General features: G+C 37.6%; 1 protein-coding gene across 2 annotated transcripts in view; it reads right to left on the bottom strand.

The window, feature by feature from the left end:
• The window catches only part of LOC149542030 (uncharacterized), a 192,316-nt gene that overhangs the window by 109,778 nt on the left and 54,863 nt on the right, over positions 1-27,675 (bottom strand). The window lies entirely within an intron of this gene.

Below are 27,675 nucleotides of genomic sequence, written 5' to 3'. Positions count from 1 at the left end.
AAAACTGTCATCGCCCGTTCAAATTTTCTCTAGTTGTTTTCCCAATCCAACAACGAGTCTTGGGGTTGTGTGCATGACATTTGGGAAAATGGAGAAATTCTCAAAGTCATCCCTTGCGAAGGAATTCAGCTCAAAGAAGTCTTCTGGTTCACCTCTTAGGTTTTTCATCGTTATTTCATTCTTAGCCAATCTTTGTGTTAACAATGATGCAACCGTCTTGGAGATTCCTTCCTAAATATTCTTGACTACGTTCTTCAATCCGATGGCTTCCCTATTGAAATGTTCAAATATTTCCTTGGTCATGATCGTTGCACTATACCATTGGGTAAAGTCATATATTTCTCCTTCCCTAACAACTCCAACACCAACCAATATCTGCCTTGGAGTCTCCGTCAAATCCTACAAGGTTGAGATCACCTCATCTTGATAAATGGGCTCATCTTCCCTTACCTCGTCTATGCATTTATCTTGGAAAGGACGACCTTTGCCCTGTCGTGAATTTGTACCAAGTCCTCAACATATCTATATGCCTTATTCAGAATGCCTTCTATCCAAACTTTGCACCCTAGGAAAACCATCTGATCTTGTCTATACCTTCCACTAACTCAGCCAGAATAATTGTCGAAGGAACAAATGCTAGGCCTTCTTCTCTCACTAGATGAGGTAGGTTGTTTATATACTCGCACAAGGCCTTGACTTCGCCTTTTATTTCTAATATTTGCCTTCTAGTTTCCTCATCTTCCATTGCTTGTACGAATTCATCAAAATCTTCAATAACTTGTTCTCAGGAGGGATGGCCCAAATTAAACTCTATCACATTGTATTCATCCAGAGTAATTTGATATTTTGTCTTATCGACCACAAGCATTGCAAACTGCAAAGATCTAGATTTGGATTATCCTTTGATGTCTTTTGCAAACTTCTTGGCCTTTCTTTTTCCTCTTGGTAGTTGACTCTATTCAAAATTCCATGTAGCTCTAATCTCGAGTCAACCTCCTTCTCTTGACTTCTCTATAGCCTTTGCCTTTAACCATTCTAGAATGACAGCATTTTGAATTGCCAACTACTCTTGGCTTTGTACTATTGTTATATCAATCTCTACCTCAGCTAGAGAACTTTCTAGTGTTGTCTCAGTCGCTGCTACCTTTGCCATAGAAATATTTGCCTCTATTACAAGATCATTTGTTTCTGCTACAAGAATCTCTATTTCCATCATTTCCCGCATTGGGATAATGCTAAGACTTTCCTTAATGGCAACATTTTGTTCTTTGTTTCTTACTTGGGCAACCTCCTAATAGGTCTTGATGCTTTCTCTATCCTACACTAGCCTGGCCATGTGATCTTCCTGTTCTAATCTTCTTTTGCCTGTCTCTACTTCCCTAGTGAAAAAAACCATCTCCTGTAGAGTTGGGGTCTGAATAGGTGATGATGGAGTATTCCCTGATCTCAATCTCTCTTGTTGGGGTTCTTCAATATGGAGATTCAGCCTACCTCTTGGTTCCACATCCTAAGAAACACTCTTTCCTTTTCTTCGTTCAACACTTCCTGGCGAGATTTGTACTTCTTCTAGTCTTCTTGATGAGGTTTTCTTTTGTCTCTCATCCTATAGAAATCGATGACCCGTCAATTTATATGTCAAGCTATCATTTGGTACCTTTAGCTTGTTGAACTATCAATCAATCCACCATCTTGGAGAATTCTAAAGCTGGTGCAAATGATGCATCAATGTCTAAAAAGTTTCCTTCCTTGACCAATCATATAGATGAATGGTTTTTTCCTTTTCTAGGTTGTATCCCTTTTGGATCATATTTAAATCCTCTTCCATTTGATCAAGCAACCGAAAGATCTTGTACACTTATCATATTCAGTACCAACCTGGAATACAACCTTTTTCTATCTCATTTTCATTTTCAACATTGGCCCTGAAATCCTTGAGTTGCATCTGGTGATAGTATTTCACACCTCCCACTACTTTTATTTTGTTGTAAGGACCATAATATGCTCTTGCTTGATATAGTAGTAGATTGTAAAAATGCAGTTCCTCTAATGATCTCTTAGCTGCATTCAAATAGGGATACATCTCGACTTTGTATTCTCCAATAGAAATTGGGATGTTGCAGAAGCTTGTGCAACTGTGAAGAAAATCCCTACAATCTAATGTAGGTGAAAGCGAGAAACTGAATAAACCATGCTCCATACTCCTTAATCAATCCCATTGCCCTGATCAATAATCTCATGTGCAATCTCTTCTGCAGAGTCCTAACAATGTGCATTGAAAAAGCATTGTTGACTTTGGCATAATCATCCTTGGCATATAAATGCAACTAAGGGTAGCACTCATGCACCTTCAAACGTTGACCACTACTTCCAATTGTTCACTTGCACCTCAATAGATCATACTTTGTATCTTGAGCCAACATGTAGATGACATAGGAGCTCATATAAAACTTCCTTGATTGCTATAGATTTACTATTTGTTCACTCAAGTTGTCACCTCTCATTCCAGCCCAAACCATGTTGTTGAATCCTCTAACCACCCGTTCAATGAAATACCCACATCCACTTCCCGAACTCGTAGGATTGTGGAATCTCAAATATTCAGCAAAGCATCATGACTAGGTCACTATATTCACATTGGAGATCAAGCCAAACTAGCTTCTTAGGCAATTTGGAATGGTAAGTATTATTCTTCCACAGCGAACTCTTGTTTATCACACTTTCACAATGCTCAATTCCAGCTGTGAAAACTCTAAGTGCTTGCTCTTTTGATTTTAGCACCAGATTTTGGAATGTGGGGATTTCGAATGCTTCAAAAATTGTTGGTGGAGAGAGATCTGTGATGACTTTTCCATTTGAATCCCTGACTATTCTATCATTTGGATTGTAGTGTATTGAGCATTCCATGATCAACTTTACATGCTGGAAAGTTAGAAGGAAACCTACTAGAGCCATAAACCCACATATTACAATATGAATAGCCAAGTGTGTAGTTTGTGATCTTTGAATCCAAATTGAGTTTGTTAATGTCAAGGCAACTGTGATTTGTATCACCAACATCTACCCATTTCGACACAATCTTGGATTCTGGATAAAAATCCTCTAAGTCTTGATCAGCTGCTTTCAGGATACACGCATTCTCCTAGGTTTTGCCATTTCAACTTCTTGCAAAACAAAATTTAAACATACATACGAGCATGCAGGAAATGGAGAAAAGCAAACCCAATTTCTTCTTGCAAAAAAAATTGTCCTCAAAGGAGAGAAATTTCTGCAAATTCATTAAAAAAATCTCCATTCTCTCTCTCCTCTAGAAATTTCTCTCTTTCAAATTTTATAACTTACTGCAAGAAATCTCCTTACTCTTAATTTCACAGCCTTAACTTTCTCTCTCAAGATTTTCTCTCTTCGAGATTTTCTTCACAAATTCACCAGAATTATCAGCATTTTCTTCTCAAATGTTTCTCAACTCTCAAATGTGAGGTTGAAATATGAAAGACCTCCTTATATAGGCATTTACCTTGGAAAAGTTGCTATAATGGTTGTAATCTAAACTTAGGCAACTGCTTTTACTTCTCCAAGTTTCCAATTTGGACAAGATTCCCTTACACAAATGCCATTTGCCCTGATTTTTCTTTCACTTTTTAGAAAGATGTCAAACTGGGTGCTTTAACTTCACAAGGAAGTTTCATCCATGTGCAGGTTGTTTTTTACTTTTCACAATTAAATATTGGAGAAAAACAGAATATTTAATTATTTTCAATATAATTCACCAAAAAAATAATTTGCTCCATTTTCCAAGCTTTTAATCAATTTGGCTTTTCTTGAATTTTTTCAATTTATTAATTAAATATTATATAATGCTAGATCAATTTTCAATTTAATTCCAAAAATTGATTCATTTCTTACCATGGGAATTTTTTCAATTCTCAAGAGTTTTAGTTAAATATTAAATATAATAAAGTAACAGTTTATTTAATTTTCAATTTAATTCGCAAATTCTCAATTTATTCGAAATTGAATTTCATCATTCAACTTGGATTTGTCCTTTAATTTGTTATCACAATTTTTCAATTATCTTCAAAATCCAGTATCTTCAAATTTCGATTTTGATTGTCCTTGGAATCAAACTTGAAATATTATCATGCAATGTCCTTAATAAGACACAAATTAGAATTGTATCCCTCAATTCTTCTTTAACATTTTCTCTTGTACAACTCTACATATCAGATGTTTCAAATTTATCAAGATCCCTACCTTTCTCAATTTCTATCACATCAAGTACTCAAAGTCGCAAAAGAGGCATGTCTATGTGTGGAGAAATTTTGAATTTAAATGCTAACATAGTTTGATCACACATTAATTTTGAATTACCAAATCCCTAGTCATGTTCTTTTGCCTTTATGAACACACCTTAGACTATAGTAGGGGATTTTTTTAGATTTTATAAACTTTTCTCCTTTCTTTGAGCACAATTGGGGATGCATTACTGATTATTGGAAGAGAATAATTCTTTCACCCTCAAAGATAGATCACACTTTATACTCCACAAAAGATAGATCACACTATATTCCACAATTTACTTCTTTCCATCTCAACATCCTTGACAAGTGTCATTTAGTGCTAGGCATAATTTAACCAAGGTTATGGAACTTTTCACTTTGTATGTTTATTTATGCAAGATCATGCTTTGCACTTGGGTACAATTTTGGCTCCAAGGCGGAGTTTCCTTTAACCAAAATTCCTTCACACCTAGCATTATGTGCTTGGGTGCATTTTATACATGGTTGCAGATCTTTTAATTTTATTCACATTCCGTGAGTTTGGGGATGCCTCAGGGATTATTAATACTCGCAATATTCCTTCATTCATGTCAAATCGCATTGGAGCATGTTCTACCTGTTGATGTTTTGAAATATCACGGTTTCAAATTACCCCAATGAGAACAAGATACATCTAAGGGCAGCTACTTCCCATCTTCAACATACCCTTTCAGACACCAAGCCAACTATAAGGCTAGAACCTTCTTCTACTTCAGGCTCTACAAAACCTAGGCGGGTGGACCTCAAATTCACTTATATGGTACCAGTGCTAAAACATACACTTGAATCTAACAAAGCAGATAAAACCCTTAATCTTCTAACACTTATGCAAAGATCCCAGACATGAAATAGCTAATAACATGGCCTAAGAAATTGATAAGCTAAGTGAGGGCATCCTTTCAGCTCTTAAACGGAAAGGGAAATAGATGATTATAATGTTGATTTCAGCAAATCCCCAAATATGCAACAGTAAGAACAAGTTGATCCTGTAGTTGATCAGTTTCTTATCTATTGGGCGATTCCACAAATTACATACATACATCTATGATACCAATGACATATTCCATATATCAAAATATCAAATCTATCCTATCACTTTGTGAATCAGACATCAATTTTCATAAAGACCTCATTCTCATGAAATATCCTTCTCGAATAACCAGCAACCCTATCAAATATATCAAGCATTTACTTGGCCCTTTGTTCCAACAGCAAAATATATCAGACATACAACCTTAAGGGGATGCAAATGGGTCTAAGTTCTTTGTCCCTAAACCCCATAACATTGCAAATTATTGAGATAGGAGACGAGAATTAGAATGAAACTAAGAAGATGCTTGCTCATTTGTATTCATTTCTTTGAAACTATACATTCAGATGCATGCAATCAACTAATGAAATCACTAAATAGATTAGAACTATCTATGTTAGCTTAACTACTGTTGTTCATACAAGAGAAAAATATGCTAAAGAATATGGTATCACAATGATGAAAACCCATCAAAACTTGAGCCATGGTCTCACAAATCTGAGAAAACTCAAGATTGGACCCCTTGGTATCACAGTAGTGAGAATTTTTTTCCAAAACTGGAACCTATGGTCTCACAGTAAAAACTGCCAACCCTTACAATGAATGAGAAAGAGAAAGATATAGGAAAGGAATGAAATCTCGGATCTGATCTAGAAGTGACATGTGTCCACTTGAATCTTCATTCCTTTTTGTAAAGCATCTCTCATCTTTCTACCCCTGAAATCTAATTTGATTCTCATCATTGTTTTGTAACAAACTGAAAATATCTCTTCCTTAATGATGAAAACCCTTATGTTATCAAAATATCTAAAATACATCTCAAATGCTGATAAAATCTTCATTTAACTATCTTGGAGTGACAAAACTCGAACCTAACTGCATTTTTACTGCCTCTGATGCTCATTCAACTCACCATTTATCTGTAAATCAAATCTGAACTGCCCCAACTAAATGAAACTGAGAAAAGGACGCCTAAGACAAATTCTCACATAACTTGAACCAGTGGCTTCCTGTGCGAAAACAAACAACAAAAATGGAAAGTTCGTTCTCTCTCAATTCCAACAATATATAATATTGCTATATCCGCTTACCAAAAATGCCCAGAATCTCATTTTGAAAATTAGGCTCATGTCAAGGCTCTCTGGTCTGCACTTACTTTTTAAATTTTATGCAAAAATTTAATATTTCTTAAAGTCAAAACTTTAGGATATATCCCCTTTTTATTTAAAATTTCTACACATGAATTTGAGAAAAAACATTTAAAAATCATTTTTACCACTTTTGAAATTTTCTCCCATTTATGCATCCAAGTCAACTGAGGTTTGACCATTGTGCATTGGTCGACGTCTGGCACGTCATACGTTACCTAGGTGCCACGTCATGATTTCATTTGTCATCTCCCTAGGTGAGCCCCACATTTCCATATGCAATATTTTAAATTTTAAATTTCAACTGGCGTAATTTCGGAGTTCCACAACCTCCATCTTACAATCTTACAAAATGCCTCTAGAATTTCACCATGTGGCATCTTTTTCATTTGTTTGTGCACCCAAAATTATGCTTTTGTTGCCTCTCGTCAACGATGGGCCCTCACACAAGCATGTGGCTTCAAAAGCCATGGGTCTTTTAGACATTATGTTATAGTGTGGAAAAGTATTTAAACATATTAAAATCGCCATCACTATGAATATGGGACTAAACATTCAGACTTCTCCCTCCCACGATGCGCTCAAATCAAAACATGGTGCCTTCTCAACAAAATTCGCACGCCTCAAATCACTCCACTGGGACTAGAGAAGACCTTTGGTGCTCATATAATTATGGTATTGTTTCATATCTTGTGGCCTCCACACACGACTCTCTTACTGCCACTAATTATCCCTTGTCATGATCTGCTCTATACCTCCATCACTGCGAGTCTCAACTCTCTTTCCTTTTGACATTCAAAAGAAACAAGACTTTTTAGACACAATTCCTCCTCCCACATATACTACGAAATTAGAAAGCATGAAGGGTGGACACGACTCCTCCAACCCCTACGACGCCCTTGGCTGTGAGGAAGACGATTGCTGTCATCATTCCAAATGCATTATGACGCCACATTGGAGATCATTAAAAGCTGGGATTTTGCTCCATACTACGTCTTGCCTCTTCTAAACATGACACTTCTCATACAGTTGCCGCTCTTAAATTAGTTCCTGTCGTGAATGCTTTCTCCAATGTGAGCGCTCTCAAAAGCAGTGGTCGAGGTGGATACAAGGACGGTCAAAGCTGCTGCCATTATGGTTACATTACATCTTAAGTTCACCCGCAATGGATGCCCCCTTCAGCTAGAAAATTGTGCACAGCTAGGGTGATTCTCCATTTTTTGTCTTTGTGTCCATGTACCTTTTGACTCTTGCAGGTCATTCTTCGTTGTTCTTTGATTGCAAAAGGAGATGGAGAGGACTTGCATGATCTGTGTCATGCCCCTTGTTCTAGCTGAGTGATGGTGGAAACTTTGCACTAGGAAAGCATGGGCACAAGATCATTATTTGATGAGTTTCGTGCTTGGTTATTGGAGTCTAGATTGGGGTAATCCCTTAAGAGATACTTATTATGTTCAAAAGGCCACACAAATTTCAATTGAAATCTAGCCGGCCACTATTGATTCCCTTTCAATTGAGTGAAATGGCAACAGATATATCAGAGCTTTAACAAATCAATCAAAAGCTTCAATGTACTTCGTTATGGATGAGTTCATTAAGTAAAAGAGAAGGAAAAAGGTTTCCGATTTAATCATAAGAAGAATCACCCCTTTTATGTTGACCTAGTGAAAATGTTTTATGGACATAACCTAAGCTTTGCCTGCAAACCCATATTTTTATTTGCTGCATGCCACTTCTTCTCCCACATACCTTGAGATTCATCCATCATGCATTGATTTCATTACATAATGACGGTAAGATGTGAATACTCCCTTTAGTTTTGCTTCATTATATTGAAAAAGTATAGGTTGTGAAAATCCCCAGTATGTTCAATCTTCACTGCTTTTATCAGTCTGATGGAACCAGTCGGACCCTAGAGTGGGTCCGGCTAAAAACAAATTTGTTTTCAAACAACTCACATCTCAAACTGATCTGATGAACATTTGGTACTGATTGAAAACTAAACCCGACCACTGAATAAAACTTTGAAACTCATTTTCACCTCTTCTTGCAAACTATCAACTTCGTGCCAAGAGGTCCTTTGACTAGCCTTAAAAATTCACCAAAACACCTAACCAAGCTCTGAAATCAAACCTAACGACTCTTTGTTCTGCATTCTTACACCCTGCCAAATCTCGTCTCATGACAAATTCTCAGTCAAAAGATATTGACCGTCGAAGTTGCTTTCTCAAAACTGCCTGCAAGAAAACATGTTAGAAAACCATAAAACGTGTTTGGATTTGGCTTTGACAACAGGGCAAACTGACAATTGGGGGAACGGAAACTGGGGCGTTAGTTCACTATCACGAGGAGAGTATAAATTTGAGATTTGGACTCCTGACGAATAACTAGGCAAATTTGGCGAGTGGTCAAAGTGGGCTACTCGGATTCGCAAAAATGTAAACACTAGCAGAAAAGCAGCTTTTGCAAACGGAATGGACTTGGGAAAGTGTGCAAATGGATTCGTCAAGACTTGCAAATCGGCACACTTAAAAAAATTTCAAAGTAGAACACAACGGTGCAATCCATTCGATCTCACCTATCACGAATTTAGAGTTATGACATCCCGAACAAGGGTACCGATCAATCTGCATTTCTTGACACCAGTAGAACTTTACAAATTGCATATGGAATCGCATTCAAAGACTAATCAAACGGATTCATCATAAGCTCAAAATTGAAACATAACAAGTCTCTGACCTCTAGAATGTAATGCAAAACGAATTTTCTCATTTTGGTCAACTGGGTCAAAGTTATAACAAGTCAAACAGGGCCTCACAGAATTCTGAACAATTTGCATCAGCATGACAACAATAAACAACCAACTTTGAGGGATTCAAAACCTAATCAAAACATGTCGAAACGACTCGAAATCTGAAACATAGGTTCTCTAATATGGATATTAAACACTCCCAAAGCGGCGAGTCATGAAACATTACTGGGTACGAGATATTCAAATGCAAACTAGGCCTCCTGTCATTGTTTGACATGCGGGCAAAAATGTAGATTTGGGCATTGCTCAAAACGAAACTTCACAGAATGACTTGAAATGGCAATTTATCTTCATTGGATGAGTGGATAAACTGAATGCAAGGTATTAGAAACATTAAACACCTCTTAGGCTTCAAAAAGACAACCAAGTACACATGCATTAAATGCGCTTAAAGCAGCTCAAAAGCTTGGAATGGTACTCACATCGAGAAGGCAATTTTGAGTCCTAACACTACCCTCCATGATGCATTGCTAGTTTTTGTATCATTTTGTGGTTCCTATGAAATCGTCTTGGGCTCTTTCCAAAGTTTCCAAGACTAAACCAAGATCATGTTGGAGCATATTGAGCCTCCACAATGAAGATTTTCCCTTTGAAGACCTCCTCCATTTAATATATTTCATGCTCAATGTTGCCCCACTTTTCGTTCTCTAATTGATTAGCAAAAGTGAGTACTTGTGTTTAAATGAAAAAAGAAAAGTCTTGGGTTTTTTTGAGTCTAGGTCTAAGTCCTTTTAGGTTAGGCAAGTTTCTATCGGACTTTCCCTTTTCTCCCCTCCTCATTTCTAGCCAGGTGGTTTTTCATTTTGTCGAGTGATCTTATGGTTAGGTTAGTGCATAGTCCGATAGAGATTCATTTTACTCATCCAAAGACCAACTACAAGCGATATTTGTTTACAGCTTATCATTATTTGAAAAACTGATGCTAGCGAAAATTTGGAAATCATCTTCTCCTCGGCAGGTTTCCTACCCATGAGGATAATTTCCTGCAAAGAGCACTAAATGATGCACGCATATCAAAAACATGCAAATAACAAGGCATCATGCAGGCAATCAATGTTTCATCTGCGATTATGACTTTAGAAAATGGTTCAGATTCATTGTGGCCCTCATAATTGCTCTTGCTAGAAAACTCAAAACTGACTTCTCCTCAGCGGGTTTTCAACCCATGAAGTTGGTTTTCTAAAAAGGCAATTTAGAATGAAAAGGAATATTAAGTAGTCCTCAAAAAGGTCTTCGCATCTCATTTAGACATTTTTGACTTCAAGAGGGGCGATTGTCCAAAGTCCGACTAAGAAAGGAAACATTAACCGAGAAGCGGAAACTGTCTTCTCCTCGGCGGGTTTTCAACCCACGAGGACAGTTTCTGAAATTCCAAAGAAAATCAAGTTAATGATCAAATTGGATTCGCAAGTCATGTTTAGAATATCTCATAATGCTAATAAAGTGAACCTAAACACTACGAAAAAGATATAATAATCAGGATCTAACATGGCGAACATTCTCCCACAAAGTACCCTAATGGTTACTTCCCGAAACTTAAAGGAAAACGAGAAAGTAAGTTATGGAGACATAGAAAGTTACCATTGAGCTCAACGGAACAGTGAAAAGACCTCAAGATGTCCGCTAAACTCTCGCATTTACTATTCAATGGGTATCTCCTTAAGTTCATTCGTGTGGCAGGAATTCTTAAGATCAACGAATGAATTGAGGCTCCCATATATAGAAACATAAACAGTCGAATGAACTACCACTCTTTCTTTGAATTGGTATTCTATTAATGTCCATAAGCTTTTTGAAAAGCCAGTGATTGTTACATTAGCCATTCCTTTCACTTTTTCAATTCAAATCTTGTCCTCAAAGTCATGGCAACCAGGTTCGCAAATTTTGATGGATTGACCGGAATCAAATCCCAATTGTGGAATTTCACGGACACTTCTCTCCACTTCTACGACATGGAGGATTTTCAAAAGAGGGTAAAGTCTAAGCGGATTCACCCAATCACTGAGAAACTCCGAGGATGCGGGTTGGTCAAAGCCGTTGGTTTTCCAATTGCAATTCAAGCCCCAGAGCTAATCTACGAATGCAAACATCATTACAGCCCAGAAACAAGGCAAATTGTGCTACCTAATGACACAGTGTTGATTTCAGTTGACAGGCAAACTATGGTCAATTGCCTCTATGTGCCAGAACGGGAAGAATTCTCAGACTTGACCTTGGGGGAGCCATCTCTGAGTTCTCCACAAAGAAGATGCTCTAGAGGAAAAGAAATCATATCGACATGGTTCCAAAAACCATGCAGTGCTAAGATTAAAGTTCCTAAAACCTTGTTTGGGACCCACCTCAAACCAGAGATTATTGATATTTTGCTTCTCCTACATAGGTTGAAAGGTGAGGTAGATGCTTTCAATTTCATTGAGCAGTATTTCTTTTTAGTACAAGTCATTGTCTCTAACCACAGTTTGGAGAACTCGGAGCAAAGGTCCATCCACTCAAGCTTTACCCAAAAGTTGCAGCGGCTTCCTCTTCCCAAGGTGGTACATCAGGTGCAACCTTGTCTATTACTCAAGGGCCAACACAACAATCAGGTGGAGGTGATCAACCTCCCGACAAGAGCATTCCTCTTGCCAAAACTTGTCAAGATGGTTCTCTGCTAGTAATTGGAACTGCAACGAAAGTTGAGAAGACGGCGGAGGAATTGAAAGATGGTGCAGTTACAATGGCTCTCTCACCCTATAACAATCTGATCCCATCTGTGAGTGTTGCATTACTCCTACCAAGTAGTCCCAAAGTACAAGTGGTGGATCTTGGAGATGGTGGAAGCAGTGAAAGTGAGACTACTGAGTCCAATGAAGCAGCAAAGAAGACTACAAAAGCAAAGAAAGGGCCTAAATCTTCAAAGCTCATTTCACTGGTCCCGAAGAATCCTTTCTCTTCAGCTACGAATGTAACATACCGATTTTCCTAATCAAGTTTCAATCTAGAAATAAACTGATTTCCTATTTCATTTCTTAAGACTATGAATTCCATCAACGGTATAAACTGAAATTTGAAACTTCTTTCAATATACATAACATATTCTACGATTTTACAAAATGAAATATTAATATTTAACTTCATAATCAGCTGAAAGTAAATATCAGTTGTTCTTGAAAAGAAATATCAATCTAAGATATTATTCAATGAAAACAATTATCTACTTCTAATTATTCAACTGAAATTAAGTAACGAAAACGTAATTAAAGTAAAACTATTTGCAAATAAAGAGCTTTCATCTTAATGCAAAATATCTAAATATTCAGAGGTTAAAGAACATACAGTGTATTTTGTGAACTTCTTTTACTTGTTGTCCAAGCCCTGGCATTGGTGAGAGGAGAAGCATTAACATAGGCTTAACTTCCCAACCGCAGACCATTACTTATCCCCACTTTTCTAATTTATTAGAACTGCCTTCCCTACCCTGAGGTCGGGCTTGGGATGTTCATGAGTCCAGCCATCAGAGTATTCAGGTGGGTTGAAGTCCCAACAGTTATTCGACAAAATAACTGAAGCGTCTAGACAATCAACAAAGATCATTTGTTTGGCAAATCTGTCTAATTCCACCCTAGCCAAGGATTTCAGAAAAGTGGGTCGACAAACCTGATCTCCACCACTCGGCTTGACAACATTCTTCACGTGTGGAACATGCATGAGCTAATCCATTATTTATTTTATTATTTATTTAATTCTGATATCATTCTTGTTTTGCAAATATCTCTACACCTCCTCACCATATTCAGGCCTCCAAGCCGGTGATTCCCAAGTGCTATCATTCTATAATTGCAACAGTACATATCACCTTCTTCACCATATTCTGGCATCATTGCATCTCCACCACTCGGCTTGACAACATTCTTCACGTGTGGAACATGCATGAGCTAATCCATTATTTATTTAATTCTAATATCATTCTTGTTTTGCAAATATCTCTACACCTCTTCACCATATTTAGGCCTCCAAGCCGGTGATTCCCAGGTGCTATCATTCTATAATTGCAACAGTACATATCACCTTCTTCACCATATTCTGGCATCATTGCCCGGTGAATTCATTGGTGCTCTGTTTATGGAATATTCTATTCATCCTTAAAAATATGATCTAAAAGTATTTGAAATTAATTATATTTATCAAACTACATAGCAAGGTTTACATTGTATGAAGCTGATTACAGAAGTATTTTTATCTATTGCTATCTATCATTCTTTGCAATTGATTTGGGAATATTATGACATGAAACTGATATTCATTCTCCTTACTATCGATATTACAAAGAAAAAGAAACTCAGAACCAACGGATCTTAATTCATAAGAAACAAAATTGATTCACAATGCATTCGACCTTGGCAAATAAAAAGAGCAAGAACTACAGGTGCCTTACGTGACTCCTTAAGTTGAATTGGATAGCCTGCGTCTTGAACGGATTCCTTGCTTTCAATACTGTAATCCGTGGCAAATGATAAGAAGGTTTCAGGCAATACAAATTCGAGTTACTGAGCTATCGTTCTGGGATTTCCAACGGCTATGATTCGAAAGAATGAAAAGAAAATGAACACATCCTCAAACGATTATAGGGTGTCTATGAAATAAGCCAAGTCTGACTCTACAACTTCCATCCGTTACAAGAACCATTCGAAAGACTCAAATTGATTTGAAAAGAAGAAAGAAAAGAAAGAAAAGAGGAAAAGAAAATGAGGAGTTTTAAATATTAATATTATTTTTTTATTATTATATTTTCTCGTCTATTCTTATGTGTACATAATGATAGGGTGGCATCATTAGATTATTATTAATAATGTAATGGTGTCATCTTATTATTATTTATATATGACCATATTTGAGAATGTAAAATAATAATTAAATAATATTAATATTTGATAATTCTTAAAGGTAAGAATTTATGTTTATTTTAAATTGTTTTATTATAATGTTTCACTTTATAGCTCATGCAATTCCACCATGAAATGTGTTGCCAAGTCCTAGTAACCTTGCCAAGATAGTTTTAGGTCAAACTTGTTGATTTTGATAACTGAACCATTCGACCATCCCCTTCCAATGACCCTGTTTCGCAATGCTTCCCCTCTCTTCAGTCTTCATCCTGTATTCGAAACAACATTCTCACCAAGGCATCAATTCAAGATTTATAAATTGCTAATTAAAAATCATCAAGTGACTATTAGGGATTTCATCAATATCAAAATAACTAACTTTATATGCTCATCATATATGTACAACGACTATAATTAACTAACTCAATTTCACATGGTCATGAATAGATTGATACAATGGCTACAATTAACTAACTCACTTTCATATGATAATTAAATCAATACAACGGCTATAATTAACTAACTCAATTTCACATGATCATGAAGGAATAAACAACGGCTATAATTAACTAACTAATTTTCACATGTTATAACGGCTATAATTAACTAACTCAATTTCACACGAACATGAAGAAATAATTTGATTCAACGGCTATAATTAGTTTTAAAATTTAGGGCAAAATTTGGGATGTAATAACGAAGACATCAACCCCAGTCAAAAGAAAGATGTTCAGTATAGACACACTCGAGACTGCATCCAAGGTGATTGGCACAGAATCGTGGCTCAAGGACACCTTGGACAAAAAAAGGATGAGGAAAGAAGAGGGAGTTCCCAATAAAGAGACTTTATCTAGCTATTTGCTCTAGATCAGCATTGAGTAAAGTCAAGAAGCAGAAGACCCTGTCAATTCTTGGACAAGATCCTGAAACAGGGTATCTGACTATGGAGATTGCCAAGCCCACTAAAGAAGGGAGGATTAAAGACATGTCTACGGATGATTTCGCCTTGCATTCCATAGATCTCAGAGAAGTTAGACATGACACCAAGGTGGGCCTGTGGAAGTCAACGAACAACATGATAGAGGGACAACTCAAAAGCCTTAAGCTAGCAAAAGTCAGAACGAAAGTGGAGATTCATGAGCTTAATGGCTTCATCAGGCAGTTGGTCACCCTGTTAGCGAGCATCTCAGGAATGTCAATCACTAGTGATCCTATTGCTACTGACGTTCAAGCTCTCATCTCCCAGTTACAAGAAGACAAGCACTTCGGACAAATTGGTAGAGAATGGAGCGGAAAACTCAATTTTGGGGGACTTGCAATCATAGAGCAAATCGGCAATGCAATACTGAGGCTCGAAATAGAGAAGGATAATATCTCAGCTAACCGAGCTAACCTGGCAACAAAGAAAGTCAAGAGTGAAGATTGCATTTCTTTACTGAAGATGATTATTCATATGAAGGCTAAGGAAGCTGTGGAGTTAAAGATTCTGCCTAGAGGAGACGAGTCTTTATTTGAATGGCTACAAAGCATGCAATTCAAATCTAAAATGATCCTGATGGCAAAGGAAGGATTGAAGGAAACGGAATCTAAAGTGAAAAAGGATCAAGACAAAGACTATGAATTATTATGGGGCTACACATAGATTCCCAGGCTAGTGGACAACGAAAAGGGATAATCGGAGTGGCCGTCATGCAAAAGAAATTCTCCAATTATCGAGATGGCTTGACAGAGATATCTTTCGATCACTGGAACAGAGTGTCCGAGCTCTAGAAACTTGTTAGGTGTATACACATGGCTACAGAGGAAATACAGGAATGGTTTAATGACGTCAAAGATATAGCCAAAGAGCATTCCAAGTGGCTCTTGAGATACACTAACGTCCATGTTCATAGGCACGAGGAGTTGATTCCAATTATTGTCGCCGCCAAGGCCTATAAGGCAAAGTCAGAAAAAGGAAAGAAGGTGAAATGATTCTTATCCCGCCCTTTCACATTTTGATGTAAAGATTGTAACTGACAATCAGCTCCTTGCCATTTGTCAAATTTTGAGGAGATGAACCGATTTGAATCCCACTTTGTAACGGTCATCTCAAAATCCTGTCGTAGGTAAATATTGTGTAGAAGATAGGATGTATGTCATCGGTAGATATTGTGTAGCCGATAGGATGTATGTCATCGGTAGATATTGTGTAGCCGACGGGTCCCTTCGGGAAGGTTCTTGTTGTAGCCAATGGGACCTTCGGTAATTGTCATGTAACCGATGGACCCCTTCGGGAAGGTTCTTCGAAAAGTATTTATACACCCTCTTAGGTCATTGTAAATCATCTTGTGATCTGTATGTAACGTCTTTGGCATATGCAAATAATACAAGGTGTTCTGTTGTTCTTATCTATTGTCTGTGTGCATTAATTTCTTTACCCCAGTACGGTAAACATTTGGTGTTGTTGCCTGATGGACCTGGTACGCAAGCAGATGGATGAAGACTAATACTGAATCAACTGAACAAGAATAAGATGAAGGAAAAGGACAAAATACGCACCGCACAGGAAAACTTAATTTTGGCACAGCAGGTTGAATGTAAACGAAGGTTTCAGCAAATTACTAATGGACACCATAGCACGGAAGAATTGTTGGAGGAGACTCGACAGCGGGTGGAATTGGTGGAGGAAGCAAGGGAGGAGTTTCTGAACTTGCATACGCTAAAGGAAGAGAATCTAGACAGAAGAGGATTGACTCGCACAGCTCGGAGTGTCGAGGGAGCACGAGCGTGGAGTGAACTCTTCGTCCAAGATACACTTCTGGAACGAACAGCTTCAGTTGACAAAAATCCTTCTTCACCAAATAAAACGACTGTCGGAAACAGCGCAGGTGTGCAGAACAACGCGGGAGTACAGAACAACACACGTACACAACAAACCCCTTAACCTCGATTAGTAATGGCAGGCCCAAAGGAAAAGTTGTCAAAATTCGATGGTGATGGAGAAGCCGATCTGATTCGACATTGTAAAACATGCGAAACAATTTGGAGAGCAAATGGCATAACAGATACAAACGAATGGGTCCGGCAGTTTCCGGCCACCCTACAGGGTGTCGCAATTGATTGGTTCGCCGATACAGATCCCCAGAAATTAACCACTTGGGACAACCTTAAGGAGTTTACTGCTGAATTTCAACTGTTGCATGACAACAACGAAATCCTAGCGGAGATATACAATACAAAACAAGGAAAAAATAAAACAGTTTGAGTCTATGCCAGAAAATTAAAAGATTTGATAAATAAAATGAAGAATAAGTCAGCTGATGAGTTGCAGAAAAGATGGTTCATTGAAGGCCTACACCCGAAGTTGTGCAAAAAGATGAAGATCGTGCCGCCATCGTCATACACTAAAGCGTACAACCAGGCAATGAACCTGGAAAGTGAGCAGAAAACGAAAAAGAAGAAGAGGAGTAGCTCATCCAATTCAGATGACGACGCATCTTCAGAAGAAGAAAGCAATGAGGACGAAAATGACAGCAAGAAGGTCTGCACCCTTCAAAAGGATATGATTTGAATGATGAAAGAATTCAAGAACATGCAAAAGGAGACCAAGGGAAATGAGCTATGGTGCACCGAATGCAAGAAAGAAGGCCATACAAAGGGATCTTGTCCGAAGGACCAGTTTTGCGAAATTTGCCAAATCATGGGACATTCCACAAAAGAATGCCCTTCTAATCTGAAAACAAGAGGACCTCAGCAACTGTTCCTCACACAGGAGGCTTTCGCGTTAGGAGGGAGCGGGAACACCAGTATGGAGGGTGCCACGTCAAGAGGGTACAGAAATAATCGGCATAACAATAACAACAATGCAAACAATAACAATAACAATTGCAGCCGGAGTCGAGTTCAGTATGATGGGAATGAATGGCCAATTGTTCAATGCCACGCATGCAATTTGTGGGGCCACTTTGCCCAAGACTGTACAACGGCAAGCGGACCAAAATTATTATGCAGATGGTGCAGACCTGGCGATCATGAAGATGCTAAGTGCCCGAAGTCGAGAGGAAATTTGATTACCATCGGGACTGACGAAGAAGAGGTTTTGCCATCACACGGAAGCAAGCGAAAGTGCACCCCGACCCAACGGAAGAAAAGAAGCGACTAGAGGAAGCGCAAGCAGAGAAAGCACACCTAAAGGATACTACTGGTACCTCCGCACGGAACTGCGCAAAACAGAACATTGTACGGCAAATATTACAAACCAAGGTACCTGTCAAAATAAATGATCTGCTGCTTACTATGCCACAACTCCGTACGGCACTCACGAACATAGCTCAAACTGCTAAGTTACCAACAGAGAAAGGAAGTGAGAAAGAAAGTGGCACAAGTGCGGAAGATCCGATGCTATTAGCCCTCTCATCCGAACGCCATCCAACAGTTGTCGAAATGGGAATTCTCGGGACTGTGTTGACGAAAACGATTGTGGACAGAGGATCTGATATCAATGTGTTACTAAAGGATACCTGGAAAAGGTTGGGATAGCTGACATTATGGCCACCTACATTTTAGCTGCTAATAGCCGATCAACATGGAATCAAACCATTGGGAGTCCTGATAGCACAACCAGTAACGATTGGAACACAGCCATTCCTGCTTGACTTCATCGTGATCCCGTTGAAGAGGAAAGGGTACGATGCCATTCTGGGCCGAGGGTGGCTGATACAAGCCAAAGTTAAACACAATTGGAAGAAAAACACTCTATCACTTGAAAGCAAAGGGCGAAAATACATCATTGATTTACACACCCAAATGGTCAGGGAAAAAGCTCTGTCATTAGATTCCGAAGAAGAAGAGGATGAAAGGAGGCAGCGTATGGAACCAGATAAGGAGGGAGTCCTGCGGTTGGAAGGAGACGACGATTTGGATTCTGTCAACAATCTTTACCACTGGCAGATAGAGCACTACGAACTCGTTCCAAGCTGTAATATGTTAAGGGTGGATGAAGGTGAGAAAGAAGAGGAAAATGAATGTCCGAAGGAATATAGAGAAGCGAAAGAAGGAAAGGCAGTTATGACTAAAGCTGAGGGGAATAACATACAATACGAACCCAAAAAAAGGAAAGATCCCACCGTACGATTGCACAAAAAGAAAATGTTACATCACACTACGAATATAACAGAAAGGTGTCGGCAGCATGGAAGACACATCATACGGTCTGCACAGGAAACAAAGAGGAAGGGTTTAATAAAAGTTGCAGCAGTACGAAATGGAGGTGTTATTGACAGCAAAGGGCAGCTGACGGAATCCAGGTACCGAGCTTCAGGAACAAACTCGACGATATGGAAAACCGGATGGAAAGATTGTGTACCTTAAATAAACTTGATGAGCAATGATTGCAAGCACAAGGGGCCACAGAGGTGACACAGAACAAGCGCAAAGCATGGCATAATAGACACCTGAAATTGAACAAGTTCCAATCGGGACAGTTGGTGTTGATGTATGACGGACAAAACGAGATCAAACCAAGCAAGTTTCAAATGAAATGGATCGGGTCGTACCAAATTCGGGAAGTGAGTGATAACGGAGTAATAAAACTATGGATGCTACGGAAAGAAAGTGGCTAACGCAGTGAATAGGTCGAAGTTGAATGTCTACCATGAAAGAAATAACGCACCTTCGTGGACGAACAACTGAGAAAAGAATGACTATAAATACTGTATATATGCAAATATTGTACATATGTAAGATAAGTAAGGACAAAGTTAATCAAAAAAAAAAAATGAAAAACAAAAAAAAAATGAAAAAAAAAAAAGATAGAAAAAGTCACCGTACGGCTTTTTTCCTTCACCATACAGCTTTCAAAGTTACTTGCAAGACACCGTACGGCTTTTATTTTGCAAAGCACCGTACGAGAAATTTCAAGGATAGATATAGCGTACGGATTTCAAGGTAAGCTTCCAGTAAGTGATGTTCTCTCATAGCGTATGGATTCTAGGAATCAATTGCTCTGGGTCGTACGACTTTTTCCTCTGATGGTACTATTCAGGATTTGGCGTATGGATTTTGGATATTATCTATTCCCACCGTACAGATTCTGAGATTAACCTTCATCGTATTGATTTCAAGAATAGCATTTGTTGTATGGAGTTCACAGATTAGGCGTACGGATTTTACATGTCAGGGCGTAGGGATTTTGCATAATATGATGTACGGTTTTTGCATAATATGGTGTACAATTTTTTGCATTATATGATGTACGATTTTTGCATATATGGCGTACGGATTTTACAAGATTTGGCGTACGGCTTCTGCATGATATTGCATTCGGATTTTGAAGGACATTACAGGATATTGCATACGGAATTGGCATACGGACTTTGAAGGTTATTGCCTGCTATCACCGTACGAGTTTAGAGATTAAGGTTACAGTTTGTCACCATGCGGATTTTGAAGAATAAGTTGCTTGCTACAGATTCGCGGGATAAGTGTTTAGTTTGCTGAGGACAAGTTTTCTGTGTTGTTGTACGAATTGTTTAAAATATTGATTAAGGCGTCAAGTTTTGAGGGATACTTGATATGTCTAGCTTCTCCTGTACCCTGGTAGCCCTACAGACCCTACAATCCAGACCAACAAAGAAAATATACATCAAGAGCTATACATTGGCAGCGCAGAAGGACGGTGTCAAGAGGTTTTCTAAAAAAAAAAACCACGACAGATTGAAACAGTTCGGAATGAGTAACACATGATGCCAAAGGGAAGAGTAAACATAAGCAGCTGCCAGAAAGAGTGTGGAATCATAAGAAAATGACAGAAATAGTGTGTTTCATGCAGTTTTGTGTGGGTTTCAGAGTGCTAATTTGGTCTTGGCGAGGGGCGCTGCCCCTTGACCTCACCCTGTATCACGACAAGGAGCGCGCTCGGACCTCGCGGGGGTGCTACCCCTCGACCCCGCTAGAGACAATGCCCCCTAGACACCAAGTCGTTGCGGTTATCAGTCGTGGGAAGTGTGACCAGTTGATGAGACCTGGAGTTGCTACAGGCATAGCGTGTCTGTATACCAGAGGCACTTGGAGTAGGTGTTGGACGTGAGGCTGTCTTAATGGATGCATAGAGAGCTCGGGAGGACCTGATCATCTAGTTGAAGGCAATACAGCGACACTTGGCTCAAGGTACCCAGGAGTTGGAAGCAGAGAAAGCAGCACGGGTGACTATCAAGGTCAGCTTGATTAAGGAGACAATATTGTCTTAGCAGAGGCTTCAGGATGCAACGTGGGTGCAGGCACAAGAGGAATGTGAAAATGCTGTGACAGAAGCAAATTTATCTTGTTGTAGTTAGTCAATTAATGTATTTTGTTTGTTAATATGTCTCAGATATTTTGTAGTTGTCATCTGGAGACGACTTTTTCTTTTGGGGGGGATGATGTCGTAAGTAAATATTGTGTAGCCGACAATATGTATGTCGTTGGTAGATATTGTGTAGTCGACGGGTCCCTTCGGGATGGTTCTTGTTGTAGCCGATGAGCCCTTCGGTAATTGTCATGTAGCCGACGAACCCCTTCGGGAAGGTTCTTCGGAAAGTATTTATACACCCTCTTGGGTCATTGTAAATCATCTTATGATCTGTATGTAACGTCTTTGGCATATGCGGATAATACAAGGTGTTATGTTGTTCTTATCTATTGTCTGTGTGCATTAATTTCTTTACTCCAATATGGTAAACGAATCATATATGTATTGAATTGGAAGATTAATAAAAGGTCGGCTAATTTTTGGTGTGAGATACTTGATGTTGCAAAGACAATTTGAGGGTATTTTGTGTCAATCATTTTCTGTTACATTTCATTTCTGTATTAGTTTTATGTTTTCTCTTTTGGTCTGAATTGAATCAAAGGAATGAACAGAGTTCTATTCCCCTATTTCGAAACAGCGAATTGAAGATAATAGTATTGTTATTGGAAGTTCGAGAGAGATCCCTTTTCACGCTTTTCTTTCGAGTTAATCTTTTCCATTCTTAGAACTAGGATCTTGCAAATATCAGTTTAGTTGTAGATAGCATTTATCACAAAATTGTTAAACTTTGCGGGTTCATAAGATGTGCAAATCCATAAACTTGACTAATCCTAAAATTCAAATCCTCGCCTAAGTTAGTTCTTGTTTAGGCCTAACTCGGTTCACCTTTCCTCTTCTCGGGTTAAGAACATACCCCATTTTAGAGTTAAGAATAAAACATAATTCACTGCAAATTACAAATACAAAAGGGAGTTGTACCTAATAATTTAGAGGGAAGTTAATCACTTAGTAACAACTTTCCAACTGTTGTAATCAGTTGTTCACAAACATTGGGCATCCAAAGAGTAAAGAAAAAGAACAATCTGTTTACCAACACTCAACATGTATTTGAGTCTTTGTTGTGGTCATTCATGCTTCAGACCGGATTTCCTTCATTTCAGCACCTTCCTTGTTACATGGGTTTTCACTGTGTAACGGGCTTTTTGCATACCTTCCCTTCTTTTATTCTTCACAGCTTTAGGGATACTGAGTAATGATGCCCTAGGTGTGACACATTTTGAAAAGGAATTTATTATAAAACTCATTTCCTCAGCAGATGCAGAATACAGATTAGGATGGCCAAGAACATTCATTTCACAAGAAGTTTCCTTGGGATTGATTTGTCGTTGTGAATCTACTATGCATGCCATAGATCTGCTCCTACATTCAATTAAGGGTTTTGAATAGCCCCAAGGACACCATGAGACCTTTGATTTGTAGTTGAATGTAGGGAAACATTGAATTTCTTGCAAGATTTTCAAACTTTGATTTCTCAAAACTTCTCATGGCCATTTGCGATTACAACCTCACTAGAATGACATTTGTTTTTACTTTGTCGAAGACCACATAGTTCAGTCTTATCTTTCAAATGGAAGCCTGAATGTTGTCGCTTCAGATTTCCTCCCTTTAGAAGCTTCTTTGGCAATGGTAAATGATGAATGAAGAACTGTCATCCTTATATGGCTTTGCCACAGACTCTAAAACTCTCAAGCATATCCTTTGATGAGGGGTTTTGTTGTTTCTTTTGCGTGTTAGTGCTGCACTCTATGCAGACACAGCATAATCGAGAACTTGAATCCCCGTGGGGGGCCCCAACTTCATGTAGAAGTCATCTCATCATTACCATGACATAGGAAATGGTTCAAAATCTGCAAATTCCCATCCTGTTTGAACTTGGTGTTTGAGCTCCACTAAGATTTTGAATCGGACTCTCTTGGAATGACATTTGCACTTGGACAGAGTAATATTCTAGCACTGTTCTTCTTTCTTTTGATATAGCAACACAGTACACACTAGTGGAATATCAAGAAATGTAGCATTCCCCAAGATTTGTAAAATATTGGCAGGATCATACTCACTTATTTCAGAGAAAGGACCAGGTGATGCACGCCCTTTTTTGATATACTTATTATCAAAAAAAATGATTACTTATTATTAATAATATACGTTATACTAATTAAATACTATATTAATAATAAATAATATATCATTAATTTATATTTAAGTATAATTAATTAATTAATTGAAAATTTTATTTCTCTATTTTATTATATTGAATATATATTATATTATTGATTAATAATATATATTAACATATATAATTGTATTGATAATAGATTACATTATATTATTAATAATAGATCATATTTTATCCGCTTATTTATTTATTTTAATTTGATCATTTTAATATTTAATTAAATTATTATTAGTTATCTTATAATCATTATTTTATTATTATTTATTAAATCCTAATCTAGAAAGGGGACATCACACTAACCCTTGAGGGTGTTGAATATTTTGTCATTGATTTCAAGGTTGATGATCAAGGTCATATAAATTTTGGAAAATTACTCAAAGTAATCGAGAATTGGGATGAAATGTTCATCAGATCTACATTAACTACCTAGTTGTCTATTAGAGCTGCATTATTACTTTCTTTAGCTACTTGGTTATGTGTTTGAGCTCTTGGTTGCTTAAGCTACTTGGTTGTGTGCTTGGGCTACTCAGTTGTGTACTTGAGCCAATTGCTTGTCCAATTCACCTGCTTGTTGGATTGACAATTCTCCATTGGATTTTCAAAAGGCCAATTCCTTCAGAATTTTATGCGGCAACTTTTTCAGAATATGACAACCAAATTAATGTGCATCCCTAACCTTTTTTGGATGGTTTCTGAAATTAATGATTCATGTTTTGTTTCTTGGACAAATTTTAAATTTATTGAACCTCCTTTCATGCAATGGCTTAAGTCTGACGGATGTTTTGTAACTGCTGAGTTGGATTATTCTGGGCAGCATCAAAATTTATTGATTGACGTTTTTTTGGAACCAAGTCTCAATATTTTCAAAATATTTTTGGAAGAAACAGTGAGGGCTTCAAGCATCTGACAAATAAGGAATCATTTTTGGTATTGTGAGTTTATGACAATGATTATTAATGCAATTGCTGGATGTTTTGTTTGGGAATCATGTTTCATTTATGGTTATCTGCATGAAGGCAATTTATTGAAGGCATGATTTTTTTTTGAAGGATGGATGGAATGAGAACTTTTTTCTAGTATGGAGATTTTCTCCTTAGCGTATATGGTAATGGTGTCTTTTATGTAAGTGTCGGTGCATGATTTTTTGTGTGCAGTGATATTTTATTGCTATGTGTGGGCGAGTTATCTAGCGTCAAGCGTTTTTTTGGAGAATTATGATAATATTTGTAGTGAGAATGTTATTCTGAGGTGAAGGGATTTATTGAGTAAAGTAGCGCTTTTTACCGAAGCGGGTTAAGAAGTCGATGATGCATGTAGGAAGTCGGGTTTGTTAGAGAATGGTGTTCGAGTTGAGCATGAGCATAAGTTTAGGACTGTTTCAAGGAAGCTGTGTATAATTTCATGCATGGTATTTTCTGCTCGGAATGTCGTTTAACTGGCTGGAAATTCGCATAAATGTTGGTGACCCTTATGCTTTTGAGTGGTGCAAAAATTGAGGTTGGTGCCTCAGCTGAACAGAGCCGGTGCTTCAAGGAGGATCGGTGCTCTCTGTGAGTTGGTGCTCACTTATGCAATCTGGGTTGGTGTCCATTTCATTAATAAAAGTTATTGTCTTGTCATTGTTTTTCACCCAAAAGAGTTTTCCACATGAAAATTGGCATTTTCACTTTTGATATTTGCTCTCTGTTTCCTATCTCCCTTTTATTAAAAGTTCTAATTAATGATGCATTCCCCCCCCCCTACTCAATATTTTCTGTTTGCTCTTGAGAGAGTATGTCTCATAGATGACAGCTTAAAACCTTTTCATTACCATTCTAAATGAATTTACCAGCTTTTGACAGCAAATGATAGAACTGAGAAATCTAATTTCAGTCTTCTAATGTCAATTAATAATTTTCTGCCCTTGCAGCATTCACTTTTGATATTTGCTCTCTGTTTCCTATCTCCCTTTTACTAAAAGTTCTAATTAATGATGCATTCCCCCCCCCCGCTCAATATTTTCTGTTTGCTCTTCAGAGAGTATGTCTCATAGATGACAGCTTAAAACCTTTTCATTACCATTCTAAATGAATTTACCAGCTTTTGACAGCACAATGATAGAACTGAGAAATCTAATTTCAGTCTTCTAATGTTAATTAATAATTTTCTACCCTTGCAGCAATGATATTTAAGATCATCTGTATCTCCATTCAAATGGTTCATCTAGACAAATTGAATTCTCCTCTAAATCAAGGTGAGATATGGGAGCTGTAGAAAGAAAGGAACATGGAGGTGCTTGTCCTTATTTCCAAGATGATTCTCCTTGTCGCATTTATTTTTCCATTTACCAGTTGTGCTCCATTGCATCTAATAATGGGTTAATGATGCTCCTGAGTCAAAATGTATAAGTAAGGAACGTTTGACTTTAGAAAATGATTTTAAAACTTGACAAATTCTCACTGTGTAATGTCCTACCATGTTTGCCACTAGTTTTGTTTGCCCTTCTTTCACCCACTCAGCTATATTTGTATTGCGTCAAAGAGTTGTTGTGTATAAACTTGCCGCTCAAAAAAAACTCAATTTGCTGATGATTTTGTTGTTTGTTTTCAGATTCGCAATGATGTTTGTTGCTGCTTGAGTATAATGATAAAGCATGTATAGATTACCAACTAAACATTCAAGATTTCTTATAATATTAATTGCAAATGATTGAATGCTGATACAAAGTTTGATTTCAAAATGTAACCGTTGTTTCAACTGCTGTTACAAGAAACCTGCTACGAAATGATTCACAACTGGTCATTATGTGAGAGGATAATAAATATTTCACAATAGATGAAAAATTACCTTGGAAAAGGATATTCTTGTCTGATGAAGGTCTGCAAATCAACGGTGGTCACTGCAACAGAAGGTTCTGGCGGCCTCAAAATCCCACAACTACCCCTCCAAACAAGCATAAAACAGAGAACCAAGAATCATGCCTGCAATTAATGCACTCAGTAACCTCTAGGACAGTCCAAAGTAGTTTAGAAATGTTTCAGGTCTGAAACTGAATGCAGAAGCCGCAGCTGAGCTATAGCTCAGTTTTCATGGGTCAAAGCCAACCAAAAGGAGACAAATCCATTTCCTAATATGTAAAACACTTTTCCCAGTAATCCAGATTAGTAATGCAATGACCCAACTATCTTCAAACAACCTCAAAATGTCACCATTCACATTGGTATAGTTGCAATAACTATTCACATCACTTTAGCTGCGAGTCACTATTCTCATGACTGTAGCACCCAAAAATGTCTAATACTCTACTCAGATTATGAAATAAGTCATGCCAATGAAAGTAAATTGTCCACCAAAAGAAGATCAGAACCCTCATGCCAAAGTTTTAAGATTTCCAACACCAAATATAGAAGCAAAATAAGAAATCTTCCAAACCCTAGCTCCATGCCAAGAATCTCTCTTGTAATTCAACCACTGAAAGAAACCATGAAATATCTCAATTAATTGCTCTATGTAATACTTGTATGATATTTCCAACAATCAACCAGAGTAGATCTGCCACTAACGTATTCAACCCTCCTCAGAAGGAATTTCATCCTCCAAAAGGCTGAGTTGAACCAACTCCGGAAACCACGCAGGGTTTTCTTTGAAAATATCATAAATAAATATCTTCAGCAAATGAGCTCCAAAATACCTATTTTATAACTTCAAGCTCGATGCCCTGATTAGAGTTGTACAATTTTTCAAATATAACTTTATCAACTCCTTGTCTTCCTACTTTGAAGCCCACTTCTAAACAGACTCTAAAAATAATATAGAACTCTATAACTCTCTAGGCACCAATATAAAGTTACTTTATCAAATTTAAATAACATTAAATTAAATGAACAATTTAACTTCACTATTTTAATGTTATTAAATAATATCTCAAACACCGTAAGTCCTCAAGATATCACTACCATGTAATTGCTGACTGTCCCAAAATATAACATTGCCTAAACCATTTTAAGTTATCAGAAGATAACTGA

This window comes from Cupressus sempervirens, chromosome 8 (genome assembly GCF_028749045.1).
Source record: "Cupressus sempervirens isolate cs-2001-9-10 chromosome 8, ASM2874904v1, whole genome shotgun sequence".
Lineage (NCBI taxonomy): Eukaryota > Viridiplantae > Streptophyta > Pinopsida > Cupressales > Cupressaceae > Cupressus > Cupressus sempervirens.
This window is presented reverse-complemented; position numbering and strand designations above follow the sequence as displayed.